Source organism: Microtus oregoni, unplaced genomic scaffold, assembly GCF_018167655.1.
Source record: "Microtus oregoni isolate MIOR12 unplaced genomic scaffold, Mior012 000004F_ref0000308, whole genome shotgun sequence".
Classification (NCBI taxonomy): Eukaryota; Metazoa; Chordata; class Mammalia; order Rodentia; family Cricetidae; genus Microtus; species Microtus oregoni.
The window spans coordinates 32,041,266-32,058,804 of NW_024543063.1; the positions used below are offsets into that span (position 1 = coordinate 32,041,266).

At 54.5% G+C, this 17,539-nt stretch overlaps 1 protein-coding gene across 1 annotated transcript in view; it reads right to left on the bottom strand.

Annotated features, from left to right (window-relative positions):
• Positions 1–13,775, bottom strand: part of Znf469 (zinc finger protein 469) — a 41,490-nt gene extending 27,715 nt beyond the window's left edge. The window contains exon 1 of the mRNA XM_041650411.1: positions 13,691–13,775. The gene's annotated coding sequence lies outside the window, so the exon portion shown is untranslated. The remainder of the gene's footprint in view (positions 1–13,690) is intronic.
• Positions 13,776–17,539: the final 3,764 nt, after the last annotated feature.

Below are 17,539 nucleotides of genomic sequence, written 5' to 3' on the forward strand. Positions count from 1 at the left end.
GGGAATCTATACCAGGTAGGAAACTGGGGAGCAGGACCTTGCATGGGGCTGCCAGTGTGGCCCTGATTCCTTTGGGGCCTCCTTTACGCTTGTTTTCCTTCCTTGCCTCTCTCCTCTGTGTGCTCACACAGCTTTTGTAGACTCTTATCTCCACAGCTTTCTGTTCTGATGTATGTGGCTGATGGTTTCTGCTGTCATCTCCCTGGAGATGTCATCTTTCCTGTTCTCAGTCACAGCCAGCCATTAGTCAGCAGAGCCCTGGGACAGCCTAACAGAATCAGTGTCCTTGGGCTGGCCCTCCAGCCTCAGTTTCCCCTCTAGTAAAATGAGTGGTAAAGGGAGCCAGCCCATGGAGAGATGAACCCAGTTTGGCGCAGGCACGGACTCCATCGACCACAAAGGGTAAACTTACGTAGGGTAAACTGAGGCAGGGACACATCCATCTCCGTGGGGATCTTCAGAGGCAATGTGGCCACACAGCACCCTCTGCCCACAGGCACTCCAGGCCTCTCCTCCCCTAAAGGCCTCTCTTCTCATACATCTGTGACTCTGTGGTCCAACTGCAGTGTCTGCTCAGAATGCAAAGATCTCAGCACGGAAAAAGCAAGTCTTAGCCCAAGAAGACGAGGGTGAATTTGCATCAGCAGGAAGTTCCAGGAGGCAGGGTCTGGGACAGGGTCACTGCTGTGCTTCTGGCGTTTGGCACAGTGCCCAGCAGATGGTACTCACCTACCCACACATTCTTTACACACACACACACACACACACACACACACACACACGCAAGCATACACTCATGCACGCACGCACACACACACACCCATACCACACCACATATACTCTTTGTTGTTGTTTTTTAAAGAGGCTGTGAGGCACTGACAAGGTCTGCCCTTCTGATGCCAATGCTGTTTTCACAGTCGAGAGGAAGTGGCTGCTACAAAACGTCTCATCTCATGCTCCAAGGGGACCACCTGGCATGGAAGTCCCATGACCCACAGCGGCCCAGACAGAGCTCCTTCCTGGCAGGCAGAGGATGACCCTAGGGAGGCAGAAGCTGAACTTGGGCCCTGTCTATCTCATTCTTGCATTTGGAAGAGCAGCTGCCGTCCCTGCTGGCTAGTCCCTCAGCCAGGCATATGGATGCGAGGGTTCAGAGGCTGTGTCTCAGGGCCACTTATCCAGTATCCATCCACCCTATCAAGGGATGGGAGCTCAGGGTGACCCTTTAGGTTGGGGTAGAATGAGAACCCAACTCAGGTCTGCAATCCCAGAAGGCTTTCTGTGGATTCTGGGCCTTAGCAGTGGCTCTGGAACTAGGTGACAAAAGTGTTCCCCTGACGCTACCTGACCCCACAATAAAGATGCCTCCTTGACGCCACCTTGACCCCAAGATCTACTGCCATATCTGGGCTGACTTTTGTATTAATCCCTGCTGGGGTAGCAATGACATAATCCCTGGATTCCTGGAAAAGAATCCAGGTCCAGAGAAGTATAGGAGTGGCTCACACAGGACACAGCTCACTGGGACAGGACCACCAGGCTTCTACCACTTGAAGCCAAATCAGGGACGGGAAGGTGTTCTTCCTACCACATCACTGTGTCCCAGACTCCTGTTCATCTGCTGAGCCCAGCATGGCACAGCCCTGTGGTGGGAGGAGGCAGTGAGGGAGGGGGCAGCTGCCCAGAGTCCTGGCTCCAGCATCCTGAGACTTGGGTGAGGAGAAGGGTGGAGGCTGCTATAGTTACCCTCCAAGGCAGCAACGATTAGATGCATAGTTGCATAGGAACAGTGCAGACATCGTGGATGATCTGGACGTCAGGTTCACTAGAGGGGAACTGTCTCTGTCAGGCCACTGTCCCCCCATATAGGCTTGTGTATGCTGCACTCCCTGGCCATCTGTGGCTCCCAGACACCCACCATAGAGTGCCCCTAACCCAAACTTGTTTCAGTCTCTAGTGTTATCATCTTCGAACCAAGTGACACCACAAGGCATATCCTGTGGCCACCAAGGGTGTGTGGCCCCTCACATCAAGACAGGAACTTTGTCCCCTTCCCAAGGCCCAGGCTGGCCCCTGTCCTATTTCGACTAACATGACCAGGAGGAAGTGACATCCTGAAAGTCTGGGCCTTGGAGCTTTGCTGTCTCTGCTCTCATGTAGAGGGAGGGGAGAAGAGGGCACTGAGACTCCCCAAAATGCCTCCCAGGGGTTGAACTCAAAATCCAATTGCCAATGAAAGCAGTCCCATGAGTGGGTAGTCAAGAGCAGAAGGAGCCCCAAACTGCAGAGGACAAGAAAATGCAGATGGCTGTACTGTGTCTCTGTGGCAGCTCCCTGCCCGACATCTCTGACGGCGAAGGGCAGTGCCCACTCTGAGACCCTTCCTCTGGTGTGTGAGGACAGACGAGTGCTGAGGAGGACCCAGTGCCCACTGCTACTTCAAAGAGCTGGAGACTAGAGTTGGCCCAGTGGCAGGATCACACACAGGGCCCTCTTCCTGTGTGTTCTTTATAGACAGAGTCTTTGGCTCCTGGTTCAGCTTTCCTAACAGGCTTTGTGTAGCTACCTAATGAAGGCCTCTGCCCACTTAGCTGCTGGGCACCCTGTGGCCCCTGCAACAGCCTCTGGCAGAGAGTACAGGGGCAGGTATAGCGTTCTCATCTCCAGGGTCCTGTCCCCAGTGGAAGCTGGGCACAGGTACATGTACCACTGTTGAGTTCGGTGCCCATGCCCACACACAGCTCCAAGTGGTCTGTGGCACAGAGTCCTCTCCAGTGGGGACCTCCACTCTCAGGCCATGACATCTTTGTTTAAATCTCCTAAGTCTCACCGAGGAGTATGCGCCATTAAACAATTTTTAAAAATCATCTATCCCTCTGCCATCTATGCATCTATCAATTCTCTCTCTCTCTCTCTCTCTCTCTCTCTCTCTCTCCATCAACCATTCATTGATCATCTGTGTAATGTATGCCCTCTTTGCTATCCTTCAACCTATCTACCTCACATACAGAAGACAAACATTCTAGTGTGTATTAACACCAAATTCATGTCTACAGGATGGCCCATACTGCTAATTTAGCAGCCGTGTGCCCTTGCCTTCTAGCCCGGAGAATCTGAAATTCACCGCCCAGCCTCTCTTCTCTACCACTGTGTCCTTCCTAGCAATCATCTTAGCCCAAACAACAGCCTTAGAGAGCTGGGGACAAAGGTACGCAGGGCAGAGAGGAAGAGCAGTCCCACCCTGGAGCCCTGGGAGGGGCTGATCATACTGCAGGTTCCAGAATAGATGCGACCTGAGCTGGCTGCAGAAGAGCTTGTCTATCATAGATTAGAGAAATTGGTTGAGGTGTGTGGTCTCTGAGCTACCCTGAAGAGGGTTTCTGGAGACTGGAGACAAGGGATGTGGCTGATTTTGACAGCACTCCCAGGGAACCTAGATATACCTCTGTCTGAAACACACTCTTCATCTATCTTAGGCTCACAAGGCAGTAACTTCCCTTCTGTGGAGTCTGAATTACAGCTCTATTGTTCACACTTGAGTAGGACAGCCAACCAAAGGGCAGGGTCATGAGGAGAAATGAGACAGGGTCAAATGTACAGCAGAACCTAGAAATGGCGGGTGACCTTGGTGCCCTCCGAGGACCTCTGTTTGCTGAATGTGGAGCCTGAGCCCAGGCAGCACATATCCTCGCTCATCTCTGCCATTAGGACACTGTCGGTGGATGTCCCCACTCTGCCCTTCCAAGGGTACCTACACAGCCAAAGTCACAGCATTTGGGCACAGGCGCTGAAGACAAGAGCTCTCTGGATGTGGCACTTGCTTCTAACTGATCCAGGCCAAAGATGCCAGCTGACACGTGCTTTTGACACGGCATCCCAAGTGCCATGTGCCTGTAGCTTCCCTGGAGATGACCCAGTGCAGAATGCAGGAGTCTGACTTTAGAGTCTACGTATTGGTCATCATCCTGTCTGACTGCAGGGTCTTGCAATCTCACTGCAGCCTCTGATTCCCAAATGGGAAGTGGCATATTTTTGTCACCTGCTACAGGCACCAAAAATCAGGGCAAAGTCCCACTTGATGTTTGAGATAGTCAAGAATGGCACACTCCAACTCAATCATCAAGCAATTCATAAAAATATATAGCACACACATGTGACAGTATATACTTTTATGTATAGTTGCATGTTATTTATGTAATAACATGAATAACATATAGCTCCATAAAAGCACACATGTTTACAAGGATGTATGAAATATATGTATCTGCCTGCCCATGGGCCCCCCCAATGAGCTCACCAGTCATAAGAGAAACCGTCTCTTATTTGGAATTCCCTCCAGGTGAAAGGTCGCTAGAGATAACTCATTCCCAGGGGAGCCATGGGTGGAATCCCAAAGCTGCAGGAGGCAAGCTGGTAGTAAAGTCCAGATCCCAGAAGAGAAAGAGAAGCTGGGGCTGGTAAAGCAGCCGCAGAGGATGAGACATAGTAAAGTCACCTGTAGACTGGGAGGGAGGAAAGGCTTCTGGGAGGGCCAGGGGTGCAGTCGACATGGGTGCCTGCAGTGACCACAGGTCACAAGGGGTGCCACACTGAGCAGACTCTAGATGCCACAGACACCGTCTGGGAGAGAGACTTGCAATCCTCCGACTCTGAACCCCTGATGTCCCCTGGTCTTTAGAACCAAGTCAATGATGATTCAAAGCTGGTGTCCTGGGGAAATCACCCCAGGACAACTCTAGGAATGGCCCAAAGGGCCAGGGTTGGGACATTTGTCTTGTGTGTTCCAGGTCTGCCCCTCATTGCTCCCTGCCATGTATGGCTCCCAAGATGCAACATACACAAACAGACCCTTGCCTTTGAAGCTGGGAGTTAAAAACCAGACAACATATCTCAGATACTTAAAAACACACATTTCATGTGGAATATAAGTGGTTTGCTATAAGTCACACCCATCAAGGTCCTGCCACCCATTGCTTTTCCTCATGTAGCCACTCCAACTTCTCAAAGGACACCGGATGTCACACACATCTTGCATAGGGGGTACAGGTGAGGATGTGGACCTTCCTGCCTGAGGTCAATACTGCTCATGTTTTGAGAGCCCTGGTGGCCTTGGCTAGACAATGTATCTAAGATACCCCCGAGTGAGAATCTGGGGACAGCACCAGCTCTACTTTCCGTAGGGACAATAACGTGGGGCACTAGGGCCAGCCTGTGGTGTGCAAAGGCTGTCAGATCAGTTGCCAGCTTCACCCTGTTCAAAAAAGGCCTGTGATCTCTGGATGAAATCAGAGGCTCCAAGAGGTAACATACTTCAACAAAGCTCACAGCTTCAGGGCTGACCCCACTCGAAGTCCCCTCCTGCTGAATGCTGACTGCTTAGCCTGGGCCAAAACCACCTTTCCCCTTTCCCCGTTCCCCAAGAGGGTCCCTGGCTCTGACAGCATTGGTGCCCAGACCCTGGCCACCCAGGGCAAGCAGGTCCCTTGGAGACTCTAATTACTCCCCAGGCTCCAGCCTGGCATAAACACAGCCTAGACATCCAAGAAAAGCAGGCTGCCGGCACGGGAGCTTTTCCCCAAGCTAAATGCAGACGCCGGTGCTGGGCTGGCTGTGGGTACTCAGATAACGATCGGATGCTGTGAGCCCTGAGCTGACCCCAGGGTGGACATAGTCCCACTCACCAGGAGTGACTGCCTGGCCAGGCACAAGGCCCCTGGCGGCCTGTCTTCCGCTGGGAGGGCACTTGGGGTGCGGAGGCAGGAATGCATGTGGGTTGGTCCAGTTCAGAATGTATTTATAGACTGGTCACAGCTGCCAGCCGAGTGGTACCCACAAGGTCAGGTTCCTGCCGGGCCCTGTGGCCAGATGTTTACTGAGATTGTAGGGACCAACTTGTCCGCCCACATCCCGACTCACCCCATGTCCACGCCCAGAGGCCCTTCTGCACTAGGGCTCCACGAGGTCCTTAACTCTGAAGGGTGACAGCCCTCAACTGGTGTCATGATCCAGGAATGGGAGAAAGGGGCCAGCGTGAAAATCAAACGGACCAACAAAGACATCCTACCACTCCTTCCATGTTCACATGTAACCCACAGCTTCTGCCTTTGGGTCACCTTAGTATACTATCCTGGGTTTTGAGCCGCTCTGACCAGAGCCTGAACAATGTTTGGATATTCCCAGAATTCCCGGATCAGCTGCCCATTCTCCAAAGTGAGAGATTTCTCAGGAAGCCTCAGAGGTGGCTGCGATGAACCTGCCCCTTCTCGTGGGCAAGGCTTGTGGAAGCAGACTCTTGGTGTTCTGCAGGCCCAGAAGCCTTCTCTCCAGTAAGTAGTGTGGGTCGGCCTGAGAAGCAGATCTTGGCCTCCCTGGTTTGTTAGGGTGACCCCCAAGGCTGATCATGATGTCCCAGAGAGCAATGGAGACTACACTATCTGGGAGGCTTCTTTTGGTCCACAGATGGCTGGAGATGCTGTCCCAAGGGCTTTACCCAGAGGTAGACCCAGACCATGGATGCCAGAGCTGAGAGACATGGACAGCCACATTCATAGCACATGAATAAACCTATCACAACCTATTTCCCCTGGGATTACTTGGTGACTTTGACCTAGGACACTCGGAGCCTCTTTATTGGTGCCAGTGCTTGTCCCCCTGGGACTCAGCATATGCTCTGGACACCTTAGTTCTCCCAGGGTTGCCACATCTTGTCTCTCTATTGGGAAGTTGAGGAAATATGTTCTCAACAAGTATGGCTTTTGCTGGGGCTTCAACAGATGGGTAAAATGGCGGTCCACAGCTCCATTCCATTTGCTAACTCATGACAGCAATATAGAGGCCAGCTGGAGTGGACTGAGTTCGTGGGCAGTGGTGTGGTGTACAGACAGGAGCTGTGCATGAGAAGCTGTGGACAGGAAACACGAGGGGTCCAGGACAACCCACGGGGACGTGTCTCTAGCCTTTGCGCGTGCCGCTTCCTCTATTCAGACTCCTCTGTCCTATCATGAATGCTCAACAAACTTCTGCCATCCTTCAAAATCCACCTCAGAGACCAATAGCTCCGGGGAGTCTTTCCTGGGTCCTCAGGCACTGACCTGTCTTCAAAGGGAACGACAGGGTTATACCTCACCCTGCCGCTGGCCAAACAGCAGTGCAGGCGATTTTCGCGCAAGAGCCTGAAGAAGCAGAACACTATGGATGCTAGGCGGCAGGTGAAGGCATTGGAAGCCCTCAGCGCAAAGCCAGGAGCCAAGCGGGCACAATGACGATGGGATCACAGGTTTACAAGGAGAACATATCATCCAGCACCAACACACAGCTCTTTATAACAATGTTCTATTACAGCAGCCAAAATGTGCTTATGGCCTGAGTTTGAGAGTCTGACTTCCATCTTTAGGACCCACAAGAAAAGTCAGGCATGGCGGCATGTGCTTGTAACCCCAGCACTGGTGAGGAGGTGACCGGTGGAGTCCCTGTCAGCAAACCCGGCTGAATTGGCCAATTCTAGGCCAGTAAGAGATCCTGTCTCCAAAAAGCAAGGTGGATGGTGGCTGAGGAATAATACCTGAGGTTGACCTCTGACCTACACACACACACACACACACACACACACACACACACACACCACAGTATGTAGACATGTCCTGGCCACAGCTGTGTTCTGTTCTCAGGCTGGGCTAGTACAGGTACTATGGGCCTGGCCTGATAGCCACAGAACAAGCCCTGGGTGACAAACCATAGCACAGCCCTGGTGGCCTCACACTGGGCCAGTATCCGCTGTTTACGGAGATCCTTTTCCTGTGAGCTTCTGAGTGCACCTGGCCCTCTCCATAAATGTCCCGGAAAGTCCCTTCACCTCAGTTTCCTCACCAATAAAACAGTGCAACAGGAGCCTGTGCCTGGGGGGATGGCAGACTTAGGTAGAGTCCCACCACCCCTGCAGGCCCTGCCTGGGCACCTCCCCTTGGCCACTCTCTGGGCCCTTGAGGAGGGGAAGCCCCTGAACTATCTATCGATGTGCATAGCTTGGGCTCCAAGGCAGCCTGTCCATGTTCTCCCTTAATTTCCTGGAACAGCCTTGGAGTCTTTCTCCTCATCTTCCCTACTGAGGTGCTGGTTCCATGTTTCCTCCTCCCCCAGCCTGTGTTCTGGCACAGTGAACTGTCCCAGCACTTGTCCCTGCAGTGCAGCCTGACTTCTAGGTGTTTGGTGCCAACTTTAGGGCCACGTAAGTCCCAGCCTTCTCTCTATCAAGCCCATATCCACCTGACATGGCTGCTCTGGCTAAATCAGCAGAAACACATGTGTAGCAGTAACCTCCTGTCCAGGGCCCACAGGGGTTTAGGCAGCCTGGTCTACTTATCACTTATTACTTATCACTGGGTACCTTGGGGTAAGTGCCGTACCAAGAGCCGTGTGTATCCTGCCCACTTGGTCTGCCTCTCCTGAGTGCATTCCAGGGATGCACGATGGGATGGGGAACCCACTGGGATTGAGACAGGTCTGAACGGCCCACCTGATCTCGGAAAGCCCCTTTCTATGTGCAGAGCAAGAAGGTCGCCCACGCTCAATGGCGGTTCAGGGCCATTTTCAAGTGGCTCCCCAAGGATCTGATAGCCACCATCTTGGACACATGGTGACCCTGGACAGCTGCCAGCTCTCTTGAAGGGGGCTGCAAGAAGGATTGGTAGGATGTGCTTTTTGATCATGTTCTAGGATCCCTCCTCAAGGACCAGTCTCCTGTAGGAGTGGCTCAGGGGCTGGGTAGCTCAGCGTCTCACGAGGAAGACAGGGTATTATCTGCTCGGGGACTGGAGCACAGCCCATGGAGGTGAGAAAGTGGAGGCTCTGAGCATCTCAGGAGGGATGGGATAAAGCCTCTCACAGGATAGGCCTGTCCCCTGCTCTCTCTGCGGAGTGGGAATCCACCCCGGAACAATGCATTCTCCACCAGAGTCCACAGCCCTCAACCTCAGAAGGAGTGAGTGGCTTCTACTGTTCACTGACTTGTGCAGATCTGACAAGGCACAGGTACGGTGGGACACACAGTGAGCAACCATGGGCCCAGACCCTCCACTAGGGAGAAACGAAAACATCCGCCCATACAACACCTGAACACAAATACCATAGCAGCAGGATGCATAGTGACCACACATCTCCTTCAGGGATGAGTACTGCCCAAAGCAGGACATGGTCCAGCCAGACTTAGTCCGACGTTCTGACAGACGCAGCCTCTCAAGCTCTGAACACATGACACCCAGTGAGAGAAGCCAGGCGCGGAAAGCCGCAAAGCATGAGCATATGTACATGAAATGTCCAGAATAAGCAAATCCATAGAGGTAGAGAGGAGATTAGCGGTTGCTGGAGGCTGGGAGGACTTGGGGGGAGGGGATGGAATGTTCTAGAACTAGATCGTGATTGCACAGCTCTGTGAGCATACTAAAGTCCACAGAACTTTACACTTTGAAAGGGTGCTGTGTGGTGAGGGGGGGAAAAAAAGGCCCCTGCCTTGTAGGCTGCCGTGGACAGTGATGGTACCCACCACAGCTTGCACCCCAGCCTCTGCCAAAAGAGCGGATTCTTTTAGGACCAGACCAGCAGCCTGGCTCCTGGCCTGGAAAGCCATGGTCTCAGGACTCCACACTCCTGCTCCTGTGGCCCAGTGGCCACATCCAGGTCCTGCAGAGCAACCTGTTTACACATTGCCAAGGCCAGATTGGCCAGTGGCCCCCGAGGAATGTGGAAAATGCCACTCAGGGGCGCTCCTAACGGTCAAATTCTGCAGGCGCTGCAGGGCCCCAGCCGGTTGGGGCCTTGACTGCTGCTCATGAATGTTGACTCTGTTAGGTGGCTGGCTGAGATGCCAGACCTGGAGCAGCCAAAGACAGGACAGACACTGTGAGAGGCAGCCAGGGGACGGAATGTCCCCCATTGGCCACTGGCACCGGCACCGGCAGGAGGAGCCTGGATGGGAGGGGAAGCTTCCTCAGCCTGTCTCCTGGGCATCGTCTGCAGCGACTCACATGCGAGGCCATTCACCATAGCTCTCACCTGTCTTTGGTCTCTCACAAACAGTCTGTACAGTAACTCAGGGTCCTAGGTTAGGAAGGGCTTAGGCAGAGAGGTCTCCATTCCTGACCACTGTTATGCAGATCATGGCTCCAAGCCTATCCTGGTCTTGCATACTGCAAGGGCCAGGAGAAAAGAAACTAGGTCTGGAGCTCAGAGGTCCCCAAGCTCATATTCTCCTCACCCATGGGGATCATTCTTCTGATCTGGAGGAAGCAGGACTGAGTGGAAGAGGGGTGGGGGTGAGAACCACCTAGAAGAAAAGAGAACTTGGTTCCCAGCTCCCAGCAGATAATGGAGCCCTCTTTCTTTAAGCCCTGGGTGATGGGAAGGACTGGATAGGGAGGTCTGGAATGGCTGGGTGTTGGGTGTATGGCCAGTGTCTCTCCATGCTCATAAGCAGAGCTTAGCTTGGGCGTTGCCTCCCTAGGGCAGGCTCCATTTAAACAACAGTGTAATTCCCAGCGACCACTTCAATCCTGCCAGGCTGGACGTGGAAGCGGGTGGTTTAAAGGCAGGTCACAGCCCCCAGCTTACTGTGCCAGGCACACTTGCTCCAGTTTGGACTCAGTGCAAGCTTCTGCTGCTGCAGCAGCAGCAGCAGCAGCGAGAGGTGGACAGAGACCAGCTCTGAAGAACATCTGGAGCAGGAACTCATTGCTGACCACAGCCAAGCCAGGCCTGCAGCACCTCCGGGTGGATCCCAGGAGCCTCCCTGCCCACTTCTCAACCTTTCCTACACCGTGGGGAGAGAGATGTACACTAGAAGGTTAACACCTGAGGGGGGGATCCCGAGTCGGAAATGATGGCTGCCTTGGTTCTTTGGGTCTCTGGAGAGGGAGGTCATTTCCCAATACACACACACACACACACACACACACACATACATACATGCGCGCGCGCACACACACACACACATGGTTGAGTGTAATCCTTGGAAACAAAAACAGCCCCTCACATACAGCATAGACATCATGGGGCCAATGTGGGGGCTCTGATATATATATAAGATGAGATGCTCTTCTGGGAAGAAACAGCCCTGAGGTGTGTGGAGTCTTGGTGAGCTAAGCACCCTAGTGCAGCAAACAGCTACCCACCTGCACTGACCTACTTTTCTGCCATTGGTGGGCTGTTGGTAGACTTCATGATGGTACTTTAGGCTAACACTAGACAGCGTCTACTGCCCCAGCCCCAGCCTCCAGGGGGAACGGTAAGCATACAGAGAAAGGGGGAGGACACAGAAACCTTTCCTGGTAATGGTCAGGCCATCTCACCTCAATACAAAGCCCTGAGCCCACTTGGTATCGTCCTCCTGCCATGCTTGGGTCTGAGTATCCTGGGCCATCACAGAGAGTGGGGCTGAGAGCGTCATTTATAGTCCGAGGGGGCAGAGCATTGCTTGGAAAGGGGCTGGACCATGTTGGCAGTGTTGTTCCTTTGTGGGAGGGGATACTGCTTCACCTGCTCTGGTAATGGCCAGGAAGGACAGGGACAGAATGGGAGGTGTCCCAGGTGGGAAGGGAAATGAGTGTCCCGGGCTTGGAGCCCAGGGCAGGTGTGGGAGGTAGGGGCTGCACTGAGGGTGAGCTCACTCTTCATCCTTCCCTTTAACCCATGAGTTCCGGGAGGAAGTGAGGTGAAGGTGGGCAGAAGGAAGGCTTGTGAGGAAGAGAAGAAGCAGATGGCGCCCCGTGTGCCTGGCTACTTGCCTCCACGTAGACCATCAGCTACAACCTTACACCCTCACGGGTCTTTCTATCTTTCTGATACCCAGGCCCAGAGAGGTTTGGTGACTTGTCCAAGGCCACATAACCTGCCATGAATGTTCCTACCCTGGGTACTCTTTGGAAGGTCTGCCCCTCCCCCACACTCGGTTACAGCTCTAGAGTTGGAAGCAGGCACAGAAATGGAATTATTCTCAAGAGGGGTGGTTGACCCAGAAGTCCAGGCTGCAGATAAGTGCCAATAAGCGTGTGGCCTGGCCTCTGCTTCCAGGCCACCCTGGTATTTAGCAAGAGTGAGGGGCATGCAGAGACCCAGGGCATGTCTCCCCAGGGCAGGTGGCAGACTGCTTTCTGGCCAGCAGTGCTGAGTCAGAGAAGTTACACTCACCAAAGACTTGGTAGGAAGTGAAGGGCAGCGTGGGTGTTAGCTTAATGTGCTGTCTGTCACTCCAGATGACTGACAGCTAGGAGCTCTGGACCAAACTTAAAGAGATCCCCTACCAGTGGCAGGACAGCAGGCTCAAGCTGCTGCGAAGGGGTGGGATCCCATTACTAGAGGCATGCAAGCAGCCAATGACCCAGAGGATAGGGTCTTGTGGAGGCCAGAACACTGATGAACGCTGTAAGTTCATGGCCTCCTTAGAACCCTCTTTGGCTCTGAAATCCTGGAACTTGCTGACCTCCACAAAGCCCTGGAATACTGCCAGCCGGGAGTTCACTCATGGCTCTCACCTGTATCTCCCAGACTGCACCTCACAGCGACCCTGGGCGGGCCTCTTCCCATTCATCATTAGAAAGACATACTCTGTTGGCTCTGCCCAGCCCTCTGGGACCTGTCAGGTCAAGCTCGTGGGGGGAAGAAGGCTGCCATCTTAAAGGGACTCCTGCCCGGCTCCTGCTCTTCCTGACTAGCCCTGTCAATACGCCCAGGCATTTTACTTGCTTGTCTTGTTATTTTCCGGATTTGGGTGTTGGCTGAGTCAAGACAGTTGGGACAGCGCAGGACACAGAGGCCTCAACACACCTTTGTCCCTCTACCAGGCAGGACTGGACCAGAGTCAGCTGGCAGTGTGGGGTAGACACTGTCAGCAACTCTGCTGTTTTCCAGCGGGGCACCACAGGCCACTCCGACCCTCTCTTTCTTCATCTAGAGCATGGGGTCCCACCCATCTCACGGCTGAAGATTAAATGCAGTAGTAACACGTGGCACAGTCCCCACACAGTCCGGTCAGTCCAGCCGGCAGAGAATCCGTCAATTCCCTCAGCTGGAGCCTGAACCCCACTAAGCAGCTCAGCTGCCCCGTTTCCACGGTCCCCTGTGTGCATTGCTGTCTCCACCCCGGGGTCCCGGGTGCAGGACAGGGTCTGGGCTGCCACTGAAGTCGAGATGAATCCCGATACCCTCCTCTTCCCACCATCGCCACGAGGGGCGCAGTGTCCCCGCGGTAGGCTTCGCTTAACTCTGTGGACTTCTCCAGCGGAGCTGCCCCAAAGCACAGGGTGGGTGGGGGCGCGATGGGCCTCCAGGCGGAAGCAACAGCGTGGCGACCCTCCAGTACCTTAACAGAACCCCATCACGCCCGCGGCATCGGACCTTAGGATGTCCCGAGCGGGCATCAGTGAGGTCGCAGACCAAAGGCTCCAGGGCTCAATGAATGAGCCACCGCACCACCTCCCTCAGCCCCGCAGCTCTGACTCCCCAGGGCACTGGCGATGCTAGCTCTGCACTTCGCAAAGAGCCAGCGACATCGCTCCCAGGGCCTCGGTCAAGATGCCCTGTGTTTGGTGCTCGGCGCACGCAGCTCGTCTCACTTCGAGTGGGGACCCGAAGCCAGTCTTGCGCCCTGAGCGCAGCGCGGTGACCGCACCCGTCCCCGCACACTCCAGCACCACGCACTCACCTCCGCCCTGGCCACGCGCAGCTCCAGCTCCAGGGACGCGCGGGGCGCCCGCGCCGGGCCCGCGCAGCCCCAGCGCTCATCCCCGCCTGCAGCGCCCCGGCCGCCCGCCCGCCGGGCACCGAGCCGCCGCGCTGCGCCTGGGGCGGGGTGCGAGCAGAGGGCCGCCTCCCGGGCCGGTCCGCGGGCAGCGCTCGCTCGGAGGCCGGACGCTCAGCCCGACAGCAGCGCCCCGGCTTGGGTTACACGCTTGCCCCCCGCCCCGCCCCGGCTATTTTTAGCGCGGCTTTTCCTAGGTGTTGGTTTCATGGGATCCACCTAGCCACGCCGGCCTGGTGGGAAACTCTCTCCCCGGCCATCCCCCTCCCCTCCCCTCTCCTTGGCCAGTTTTACAGCTGGCACGCCGCTGGGCGGAAAGCCTGGCTTCGGCGCAACTTTGGAAACAGCTGCCACCATTCCACTGTGTGGCTTCTAGTCGCAGCTCTATCCATCCCCGTGTCCTCCCAGTCCCTGGGTCACCAAAAGCAACTAAACCTCTTCTTCTGGCTTCTGGCCCGGAAGGTCAGGAGGCCGGTCACAACTGGCACCTGTTTAAGGGAAACTTCAGTTTGAGGAACCCGCTCCCCAACCCCATCAAGTCTGGCCCTCCAAGGTGCTACAGGGGGCTCTTGTCATAAAAGTGGAGCTTGCGGTCCCCAACCTTGGTGGCTTCCTGCTGGGCCCTCATCCAGCCTGGGACTGGGCACATCGAAACACAGTGGGGAGGAAAGGAGCCATTTAGGTCCCTAGAGAGGAGGGACCCACCCCTTTAAGATCATCTGACCAAGTGCTACATCCAACACATTAACCTAAGCTTCACAGATCAGGGACCTGACAGGGGCTACAAAACTGGAAGAGGTTCCGTTAAGGTGTTGAGCTCATCACGAAGCCCTAAGTTCGATGCCCCAGCATGCTCGTAAAAAGTGTGTGTGTGTGGGGGGGGGGGGGGGGCAGAGCCATGCAGAACCACGGGGCTTGCTAACCAGGCAGCCCATTTAATTGGTGAGCTCCAGGGCAACGAGAGACCCTATCTCCCAAAACAAAGTGGACATTTGGGAAATGACACCCGAGGCCGATCTCTGATTTCCAGACGCATGCACACACCATACACATCCAAGATGTGAGCTCACAAACCAGATCCGAGAGAGATAGGACCACTGAGGACACTTCTCACTTTAGATAAACCAAGTCGTGGTTCATCTGACCATGGATCTGTGGGCTTCTCAATGGTAAATGACCAGGTGAAGGCTCTTAACGGAAAGTGGCCCTGTTAGAGCTAGCCGGTTCAACAGCCCCCTACCCACACCGAGGGTCCAGCTGCCACTCAGAAGTTCCGGTTTCACTCCGGGGGAACACCTTTATCATGCAAAGCAAGGCTCCGCACAGGCTTCCCAGGCTGCTTCCAGGGAAACTCCTGGCCTTGGGCAGGTCCCAAGGCCTGTACTGAACAACTCACCTGTGGCTTGCTATGAACTCTAGCGAACCGCGGTGCAAAGCTGATCTTCCTGGGACTTTTCAGCCTGGCTCGTGGCTGTGAGCCAGAAATGGCTGCGAATGTAAACGGAACCTGGGCTGCAGCTGAGAGGCCCCCCGTCCTGCCCTGTACCCCAGGACTGGGACTCGGATCATCTTTCCTCAGCATCATTCTGGGCCTGCTCCCCAGAAAACACTCTGAGCAACTGTGAATGCAGGGGTGCCTCAGCAACTGGGTTTCCTAGGCCCTAGAGTTGAGTCCCCCACCTCGGAGACCTTGGAAGATGTTACCTTCTTTTCCTTTTGATGTTTGTTTTGATCCCCCCCCCACACACACACACACTGCCTGAGACAGGGTTTCTCTGTAGCTTTGAAGCCTGTCCTGGAACTCACTCTGTAGACCAGGCTGGCCTCGAACTCACAGAGATTCACCTGCCTCTGCCTCCTGAGTCCTGGGACTAAAGGCATGTGCCTCCATCGCCCGGCTTCTTTTGATGTCTGTTTTGACTTTAAGAAAGGTCACGATTTCAAAATACATCAGTATATTTGTGTGTGTATGTGTATCTGTGCATACATACGCATGTATCTGTGCATACATATACATGTATGTGCATGTGTGTACATGTATTCGTGCATGCATATGATATGTGCATGCATGTAGTATATGTACACATATTTCTCTAGCTCTGTGCCTCTGGACACTGCCCAGGCTACAGACAAAATAGACAGGGCCATTGGTGCCCAAAACTGTTGCCACAGCCTTGACAGTGGATAGACCCTGTGCTTCCTGGGGCCAGGCAGGTGTGAGGACTACAACCCTGCTTTATTGTCCAGGGGCCACAAGTATGGCAGGCCTCCTTTGCTCTGGGAGCTGCTGGCTCTTTCCAGGCTCCTGTGCTGTCGTCAGCCCTCTGTTTGGAGGTAGCCTATACCCTCTTCCATACCTACCTGTGACTGACCAGTGCTGTTCAGTCTGGCACAGGTGGGACCACTGTGATCCTCTGAAGCCTTAGTGTGCATAGGACAGCTGGGGCAAGGTCTCCGCCCACTCTAGACATCAGTCATGTGTGAGCATGACAATACTGTCATGTGACTTTTCTGGGTGACAGGGTCCTCACAGATGACTTGGGCTTACCTTGGGCTTATCTCCAGTTGCCTTACCTCCTCTTGGTCCTGAACACGGGACAGAGTTCCTGACAGTGTGACCTGTTTACCCTGGGAGGAGCTGCTGGGGGATGAGTAATGGTGGTGTTGGGAGGGGAAGGGGTTCCTGGGGAGCATGGGCCTCTCCTCCTGCCTTTCACCCTAGTTGGTACTGTGTGGGAAGAGCTGAGAGTTCAGAACTTCCGTTCTCCAGGGGAATCATGGGCCAGCCAGAGTGGCTAACTCGATTCATCCATCCAGTAGAGTTCAGGTCTCTGGACCTGACCTAGCCCCTCTCAACCCAGCACTCAAAGCTGGCGCCAGCCACACTCTGCAAGAGGCTTCCTGGCTCTGGGACATCCAGGGAGCCAGCAGTGCTCCTGAGTCATCGCCTTAACCTCTACCTGAAGCAGAAAAAAAAACCACACCATGGGACCAGAGCAGGGTGGGAGGAGCAGAAGCCTCTGGCGGATTCCAGGGCCACATTGTCACACTTTAGCAAGCTTGAACCCAGCTACCTCAGCCTGTGGCACAGACACACACATACACACACAGACACACACACACACAAGACACACAGACACACAGACAGACACACACAGACACGCACACACACACAGACACACACAGGCACCAGACACATTTGGGGGCATCAGGACACTCACCCTAATAAGTAATGAGAGATGATGCTCCTCTCCATAGACCAGCTTCATTTAGAGGCCTGAGCAACTGTATCCTGCTTAGATTCCTCCAGGCATTTTCAAAGCCAACTGCTAGAGTGGAGAAACTGAGGCCGGAAGACCAAGAAGCTCACCCGGACGTGGGGGCTGGTGGGGCACACCCTGCACAGCCAACAAACTATTTCGCCTGCCTTGCCTCCTCTCTGCGGTTAGGGTAGAGTGAGAACAGCCTGGCCCCAGGCTTAGGGTCAAGCTCCCCTTTCTGGCCTGCTCGGCACCCATGTAAAAGCACCTCATGAGAAGCCAAAGGGACAGTGGTGCTCCCACATCATGGGACATGTGCTTAGGTAGATCCATACTCTCTGTCCTGGGTCATGTGGCTAGTGGAGGCAAGTGGATTTGGAGGGTCCTGTGCCTGTTCCTCATCAGAAGCTCCGACAGCTTAGAGACCTCTCTAGGAACTACCTCTAGGCCAGTGCCGAGTGGAGCATCTGTGAGGCTGGTGGGAAGTGGAGCC